The following is an 8,696-nucleotide window of genomic DNA, read 5'->3' as shown; positions in this document are numbered from 1 at the left end:
CATGACCCCAACCACAGCGACTTCGGCCCTCCTGGCCTCGGAAGTGCCAGAATCATGGCTCAGGTCCTTCACGTGTGTGTCCGCCAGGCCTGGAACATTCTCCCCTAGTAAGCTGTTCCTCATCCCTCAAGGCTTTGATCCCTAAGGCTCTCTAACCCCTAGGGAGGGGAAGCCCCTTGTCGTACGTCCCTATAGTCCCTCCCTCTCCTCCCGGTTCGTCTCCCTCGTGATTCCAGCTCCAGGGCCCTCTTCTCCATCAGACTGTGAGCCCCATGATGCTACAGGATCACAACTGTCTGGGTCATGTCTATGAACCAGCACCTATTACAATGCCTGGCTCAGAGCAGGGCTTAGTAAATATTTGCTGAATGAACTAATTTTTTTAAATGGCTAAATAAAAAGCAAAAAGTGAAACAGAATCAAAATCAGGCTACTAAAAAATCCTTACTGAGTATATTTGCATTCAGTTTTTATAATTGTTTAATGAATATTTATTTAGTGTCTGCTATGTGCCAGGAACTGCTCTAGGCACAGAGAAAACAACAGTGAAGGAAACAGGCAAAAATCCTTGCACTCAAGGGGTGGCTTTTGTTAAAGGAGACAAAAAATGAAGAAAATAAATGAAAGGTATAGTTTGTTAAATGGTGCTTAGAACAATTGGAGGGGTGATACAGGAGGAAACGGGATGTGTAAACATAGGTGCTGAGCACAGGTAGCTAAAGCTAATTCTCATGCTACCTAAGAAGTCCCCGAAGTCTGTATTCCGCTAAATTTCTTTTCTTTTTTATCCAATTCCCCTAATGGTGTACATTTAATTAGCTTTCTATTTTAATGCTATTTTAGCTCATTCTGGGTTGATATATGGGTCAGGCATCATTTTTTCTCCCATCAAATTATTTCCTTTGGATAAATTTCTAAACGGAGAATTATTTAATCAAATGTACATTTTTCAGACCTCACAAGGCACTGTACTTCCATTTTGTTATCACAAATAATTTTAGAAACTTACAAGGCCACAAGCAAAAATTGATGTACCACTTTCATCATAGCATCAGCAGGGATGAGAACTATTGTTGCTTGTTTGTTTACAGTTGTTATTTTAGTAGATGTGAAAATAGTATTTCAAGGTTCCTTTCATTTGTTCCTCTTTGATTCTCCCATTTTTATTTCTACAGTCTGATTGCCCGAGTACAAAGTAGTGTTTCTCTACCTCGTGGACAGGCATGACTGTGTTTCCTAAACTCAAGATCTTTGCATTTTCACAAGACAGCAAAGGCTGCATGAAAGGCCAAGACAGGAAAAGAGATTCCACAGAATGACCAGACTTTTCCATTAAGACAACTAGATCATGAAACTAGAAATGAAGTATGAAAAAGGGTGATAGGGTTCTGACCATGTTGGCAACATGTCAAGTACTTAAATATATCAAATACTTAAGGCAAATAAGCAATAATCACATACAATACTAAGAACTAAAGTTGTGATGGTTCTCAAGCACTTATAGAACATCTATTCCTTTTGACCAGTTGAAGAATAGCCTTCAAAGGTAATGTTTTTTGCTCTTTATTTGCCTTTTTTTTCTTTTTCTTTTTCTTTTTTTTTCTGGTAATACACATTTTAATAAGATTGCAACACACCCGGTGGGGTTCACGGTGTGGCACTTCATTACAAGGACATTTTTTTGGTTTCATTTTCCATCCTCCAATGATCACCTTCAAGCAATACACGGGTAGCAGTTTCAGGTAAAATAAAGTCCTGGGAGACGCACAACAAATGCACTGGCATTTGTCTTCTGACCTGTTCGTTTCGCGCAGCCTCATTCTACAAAGTCTGTTCTGCTGGCTGGAATTTAACCAGAAGCTCTTCTCTCTTTGCCCTCCTTTTCTGGGGGAAAGAGTGAACCTGCCCATCACTTGGGGCACAATGATCCTTCCCCTGCAGGGGGCAGGACACGGCACATGGATACTGAGGACAATCAAGGCCAAGGACTTGCAACTTCTCTTGTTCTTTTTTCTCACGAAAGACTTCCAGAGAGGCTGAGTCTGCTTTCAAGTGAGGCACCAGAGTGCCAAAGCCCTAGTACGAGAAGGTATCTGGGAACCGGCTGTCATCTAGGGACCATCTCTGCCACTGACATCGTGGTATGCTATCGGAGCGCTCGCTCAAGCATCAGCTTTCTGTGAGCAGTTCACCGGTGCACATCACTGGGCCCCTGCACGGCCTGTGAATGTTCAGTTTTTCCTTGCATTTTCCATGGAAGAGTCAAGAAGAGTTTCAAAACGGCATCTGCTGGAATCCAGAGATGGTATCAAGAAGCCTCCCCATCCCAGAAAATCTGACGCCAGTTACGGTACCTTAGTAAACAAGAAGGCTGATCACAGGGTGTTGACAGGTAGCCAGCCGCTGTCCCCACATGTACAGGAAGGCAGTTCCCGTGGGCTGCTAGCTCCTGTCTTCACGAGCTGGGGGGTATCCTCCGTAGTGTACAAAACAGATATCACAAGGCATGTCTGTAAGCGACAGTCACGTCCACACAAAGTCTGCCCAGTGTGGGGCCGCCGCTGGTCCTGGCTTTTCGCGCCCAGCGTGGCTGGGCCGCTGGCTACTTGGCCTGGGCCTCCTGCAGGAGTGGCAGCCTGGCGGCCGGGGGACTGTCGGACCAGGCAGGAAGCTCGTGCTGCAGTGGGGTCCTCCAGGGGTAGAACGTGTAGCTGATGTCATAGCTCAGGAGGCAGCTCAGGGATGCCACGTAGATGTCGGCAAATCACAACAGGCGCCGCAGGAAGTATGTGGGGTTCTGGTCTATGCGGAACAAGCTTCCAAACTGGGCGCTGAAGGAAACTTTGGTCATTTCTCTCAACTCCTTCCTCTCCTTTTTGCACTCCTGCAAAACCAGCTGTGACTTCGCATCTCTGTGAACTTGCATCTGCTCCAATAACCCAGTCAAGATCTGTAGCCAGGTAATTGTTTGAATGTACTTTTCCATGTTCATGATTCTGAGCTCAGATCTCAATTCCAGGATAACTGCACCCGTTCACCAGCCATGCTTTAGGGTCAAGTCCACCAGGTCACTGTATACATGGTCACCAAAATACAACACTTTGGATCCCCTCCATCCAGTAAACTTCAAAAGTTCATCTAAATTGCCCTGCTTATAAATCTGGCCTTTCTGCAACGTGTAGATTTTATCCTAGAGTAAGACGCCTTTCACATTCACCTTTTGGAAGGGACTCCACTTATCACTAAAGAAGTCTGGCTTCTCCGCCTGAACGATGACCACATCAAACAGGTCCCTCCAGTCTTTTTCAACAATATACCTCATCCCTTCGTCCACAAGGCTACTGGGGCTATTGGTGATGAGAAACATCTTCTTGCCATGATCAGCCAGTTTGGCCAACACTGCACGGGTCTGCTCAGGGTAGCAGATGTACCTTGCTCTGTACATGATTCCTTTGGTGTGCACCTCCCGAATTGAATCCTTGACGTCTTTGTACAGGTGCACAGGCTCATAGTCGATGTTGTTCTTCAGAAAGTACTCATTCACACAGGACAGCAGGGTCATCTCGGGCAGAGAGAAGGTGTCCATGAACATGAACGTGATGTCACGGTGTTTCCGTGGGAACTCTCATAAAAGTTGCTCATCTGTTCCAAAGGCACGTGGGAGCCCTGGTACATTTCAATGACTTCCTCATCAGGGACCACGCTTAGGCCTCTGTAGACAGTTCCCAGCTGGATGTAATGAAAAGCACTGATCTTCATCAAGACTGACCGCTGCACGTCATAATGCAGTCCACGGATTGCGAAGTTTGGGTCATACTCATACTTCCTGATTTCCATGGGATACCTGTGTTCGTTGATGAGAAGGTCCCGAGTGGCATTAAATATCAGTGTGTGGAGGTGCTTAGAATAAAACACCAAGGTGTAACCATAATCTTTCAAGCCGTAGATTTCAATGTCCAACAGGCTCATCTCATTGTTTGAGAAGATGGCATCTGGATTCAGCAAGTTGCTCATAACTGAAGTAACCAATTCTGTGCTCCTCTTTGCCTCCCGGTAGCGCTCCCAAAAGTAGCGCTTCATGTCTGGGGCGGTCCCAGGTGCCCTGCATAAGGGCCCTGTGCGGGTCCCTCGTGTGACCACCCAGAGCCACAGTCCGGCAGCCGCCCCGCAGGGCCACCACCGCCCTTGCACTGGCCCCACGAGCCACCCGCCGCCACCTGCCGCCGCCCCACCGCAAGTGCCGCCTCAGGCTATTTGCCTTTGTTGAGTAAAGATTTTCCAGTTTACATCCTGGAGGCTTGATTATTCAGATTATTTCTGTATAGCTGAATAAATTAGTAAGTAAAGGCCTTTTTGGTTAATTATTTCATTTAGAAAATTATATTAAATAGCTATTTAGCTCACTTATTGCTCTGTTTCATTCTTATGTTATCGTTAACGTGTACTTTTCAAAGTTGTACATGGACTCTAACCAATCAGATGTTAGATTCAGTTTCACTTTCAAAGAGTAATTGGACATTTCAACTGCTAATTTAAGTTTACTGTCAAATAGGAGACACTTTGGACAATTTATGTTTTTTTATTGTCTGGCATATTTGTTCTTTTGACATCAACTAGTTATCATGTCTTTTGATTTCAACTAGATTTTATGTATTTGTATTCCTTTTTAAATGTAGCATAATTTACGTATGACATTGACCATTTTGATGTGCAATTCTATGAGTTTAACACATCAGGTTACAAATAATGTAACAGCTACCAGGGTCGAGATTTAGAACTGTCCCATCTCCTTCAAAAAATGTCCTTATGCCCCTTGGCGATCAAGCTCTCCCTCTATTTTCAGCCCCTGGCAACTACTGATCCGTTTTTGCCTTTTCCAGATTATCATGTAAACAGAATCATAAAGTATGCAACCTTTTGAGTCTGGCTTCTTTCGTTTGGCAGAATGCAGTTAAGATCCATCCAGGGTGTTACACGCTTCAGTACTTTTCACTGCAGACTAGTGTTCCTTTACATGGATGTGCCACCGTTTGTTTATCCACTTATTAAAGTGCATTTTGAGTTGTTTTCAGTTTGGAGAAATGGTGAACTAAGCTGCTATAGACATCCAGGCACAGGCCTTTCTGTGATCGTGTTTTCATTTCTCTTGGGTAAATATCTAGGGAGTGGCATTTCTGGGTTGTTCAGTGACTTATAAAAAATTGCTAAAAATGGTTGTACATTTTGCATTCCCACCAGCAAGATGTGAGAATTCCAGTCACTTAACATGCTTATCACCTCTTGATATTGTCTGATATTTTTATTTTAGTCTTTGTATTAGGTGTGTAGCAGTGTCTCATTGTGATTTTAATTTGCATTTTTCTGATGACTAATGAAGATGAGCGACTTCTCCTGGGCTTATTTGTCATCCCTGTGTTTTGGTGACGTGTCTTCAAATATTCTTCCATGTTTAATTGGTTGGATGTTTTCCTATTATTGAATTTGCAGAGCAATTTACATATTTTGGATACAAGTCCTTTCGGTTTTGCCAATATCTCCTCTTAGCCCATGGCTTGTCTTTTCATTTTCTTAACAGTATCGTTTGCAAAACAGAAGTTTTTCATTGTGAAGAATTCCAATTTATATTCCTTTTAAACAGTGTGTGTGTGGTTTTTTCCTATCTCTTTTTGCTCCTTGCACCACCATCAGTGATCATTGTACAACAGATTTGTTTTGGTCTATTTCACAAAGCACACACAGTTGCCGCTTCATCTGCTTAACATCAAGGGAACAAGTATGAGGACATGGGATGAGCATTGAACTGAGAGTCAAGATGTCTAGATTCCTGTTTTGTCAGTGGTTTGCTATCAACTGTGAGCTAATTATTTAAATTCTTTAGGCTTCCATTTCTTCATCTCACATTAGAAATAAAACCCAACTTACCCATTTCAGGAATGGTGAGGACATAGTGAGATAAAAGATGCAAAAGTACGTGCAAAGTGCTGGAAGGATGCTACATGCATTATATTTTCCTCTTCCAAGAGCCTCGCATCAACTTTGACAGTCACACTGGACCCACGTTACAAAGGTACCTCTATAACTACAAATATAAGGCTCTATACTTTGTGTACACAGTACTTCCCTCTTTCACTCTAGAATATCCTTTGGTAACTTCAAATTTTCTTTTCATGCTCTTATATCCATTTTAAAAATTCTATATATTTAATACTGGATAATCTTCAGATTTCATTTCAGAAACTTGTAATTTTTATTTTTTTCAAAAAGAAATGCTCTAACCAGCAATAGAATTGAGTAAGATTCCTTCCCTTGGACATTTGGCAGAAACATCTTCTTTCATGAAATAGTGGTGTTATTCAACAATGGGGCATGATTTTTTTTCTTCTCTCTCTCAAGGGAGGAAACTGAAGTATAGCAGAAGATTAAACATTCTCTAGGATATGTACAGTCCCTTTTCCAGTAAAAATAGGTAAAGAAAAGGATATTTCTGTGGACAGGAATATTTGTGTTTAGGAAGTTTAGCTGTAAGGTTCTAAAAATTCAAACTGTCTAGGAAAGGAATAAATTTTTCTAAAAGGTTTAGTCTATATAACCATAGGGAGTTAATAATTTGTTACTTTCATGAAGTATTTAAAATCTTTATTTAACAGTTTGAATTTAAAAAATTAAAAAGGCTTCTTTATCAGTTATGTAGCTAATTTTGGTAAAATTGCTGTTAGTCTATTTTGGGAAATAGGTAAATCTTACAGTGAATGCGTAATAACCAAATAAGTCAAGTCCAGAATAATTGCTTTAAAACGAAGGTCAAATTATGTCACCGCTCTGGTCAATGGCTTTGCCATCTTACTCAGAGTGACAGCCAATTCCAAGGGTCCACTCTCCCCCACCTCCCTGATGTCAGCTCCTGTCACTCTCCCCTCTTGCCTTCCCCACTCCAGTTTACTGGCCTTCTGTTCCTTGTTCATTTCAGCTCTTGTGTTCTCACGGGTGCCCTCTGCCCAGAGTGCTCTTCTCCCAACTATCGCATGGCTCATTCCTGGTCCAGGACCAGCTACATAATTTGTTGGGCCCAGTATAAAATGAAATGTATTTTTTAAAAAAATTATTAAGAATCTTAAGATGGCAACAGCAGAGTATTAAATCAAGTGTGGCTACACAGGTAAGTACACCCACAAAGCCTGCCCTGCCTGGCTCCTTGATTCCTTCATATCTCTGTTTCAAAGTCACCTTGTCTTAGAGAAGTTGTCCTTCTGTTCATTCTATATGAAAGAGTTACCCCTAGCATCCTTGGCCCTTTTATTTTATTTTTATTTTATGTATTGATTACTCGATTGTCTACCTTTCCCCAGTGGGATATAAAGTCCTTACATGCTGTATCACCCAGAGCGTAAGACATACCCAGCACATAACACAGTAGCCACTCAAATATTTGTCAACTGAAAGAATAAAGGAGTAAATGAGAAGTGATAAAAATCCAAAGCCATATGAATAAAAAAAATCAAGAGACAGACCAGATTTTAAAACAGTAAATATAAAAACTGTATTTGCATGTATGGGGAAAGGCTCAGATTTGGAAATTCAAATTTAGGAAAAAGGAGAATGGACACAGCCTCAGTTCTTACATTAGCTGGTCCTGTGACTTCGGAAAGGTCTCTCAATCCCTCTGAATCCCATGCTGACACCAGTGCAGTAAGGGGCCTTCCAACACTTCATTCTGTGACTTTATGGAACAGTCTCAAATGTGACAGTATAATATAATAATCTGATTAGTTGAAGATATTTTCTATACATTTGGGTCAAAAAACAAAAACAGGATACTCTTTGGATGACTGGTCTAGCATTTCTCCAGTCTTCTCCTTCAATGTGACGGTCCACTTACGAATATGTATCGTATACAGTATACGTATATACTGTATGATATATTGTGGCCTCACAAAATCATTCTTCCCGAGGGAAAAAGAGCTCTGCTTTGAGGAGTAGCTAGAATTCTTATAAATAGCTTATTACGTATCAGAGTTTGGGTGCCTTGGCCATTTAAACTCTTAAATTGATGACATTCATGTGTTTATTCGAATCCACAGGCTGTCATAGGTTAGTTCTTTAAGAAGAGATGCAAATCTAACTGTGGAGTTCCCCAGGCCCGCACACTTCTCCTCACTCCTTTTTGGGACGTTCTGGGGTATCTACTGCTGAATCCATTGTGGAAAACAGAGTCTTCATTTCATATGCCAAGCTCCCTTTTGATATTATTAATTTGAAAAATCATGAAGAAATGTTGTGATCATAAATTCTCCCAGCATAGACGATGTTGAAAAAAAACCCCCACAAAACACTATAATGCCTTCTGGCTCTGTATGTGTCTGTGTTGAAAAACATTTGTTTTCCAAATCTCAGCCTCTATCCTTTTTGGTCAATAGCTGTGCATAGTACTTGCTCTGTAGTTTGTTTTTCATGTCCATTTTGCTTGGGATAATGTCCTATGTCTTTTTTCTTCTTCTGATTCTTTTTCCTCTACTCATTGTGTTTTTTTAGCAAAGAAGCAAACTGATTTCTTCCCCTAGAATCCACATTAATCCTTCCCACTGAAAGATTTCTGATGTGCTTTTATCACTATTTTTAAATAATCCCCATATTCTATCTGATAGGAGAGCAAGATGGACCCCCATCACATAAGAATAGACAGAGGCAAAATGAACTAA

General features: G+C 41.4%; 1 pseudogene; it reads right to left on the bottom strand.

Annotated features, from left to right (window-relative positions):
- Window positions 1-1,166: 1,166 nt before the first annotated feature.
- LOC111175024 (5'-nucleotidase domain-containing protein 3 pseudogene) lies at window positions 1,167-6,962 on the bottom strand (annotated as a pseudogene).
- Window positions 6,963-8,696: the final 1,734 nt, after the last annotated feature.

Source organism: Delphinapterus leucas, chromosome 13 (assembly GCF_059928025.1).
Source record: "Delphinapterus leucas isolate spDelLeu-1000000601 "Yukka" chromosome 13, BTC_Dleu_Yukka2, whole genome shotgun sequence".
Lineage (NCBI taxonomy): Eukaryota > Metazoa > Chordata > Mammalia > Artiodactyla > Monodontidae > Delphinapterus > Delphinapterus leucas.
Note: the sequence above shows the minus strand (reverse complement) of the source record. Positions and strands in the feature narration are given on the sequence as shown.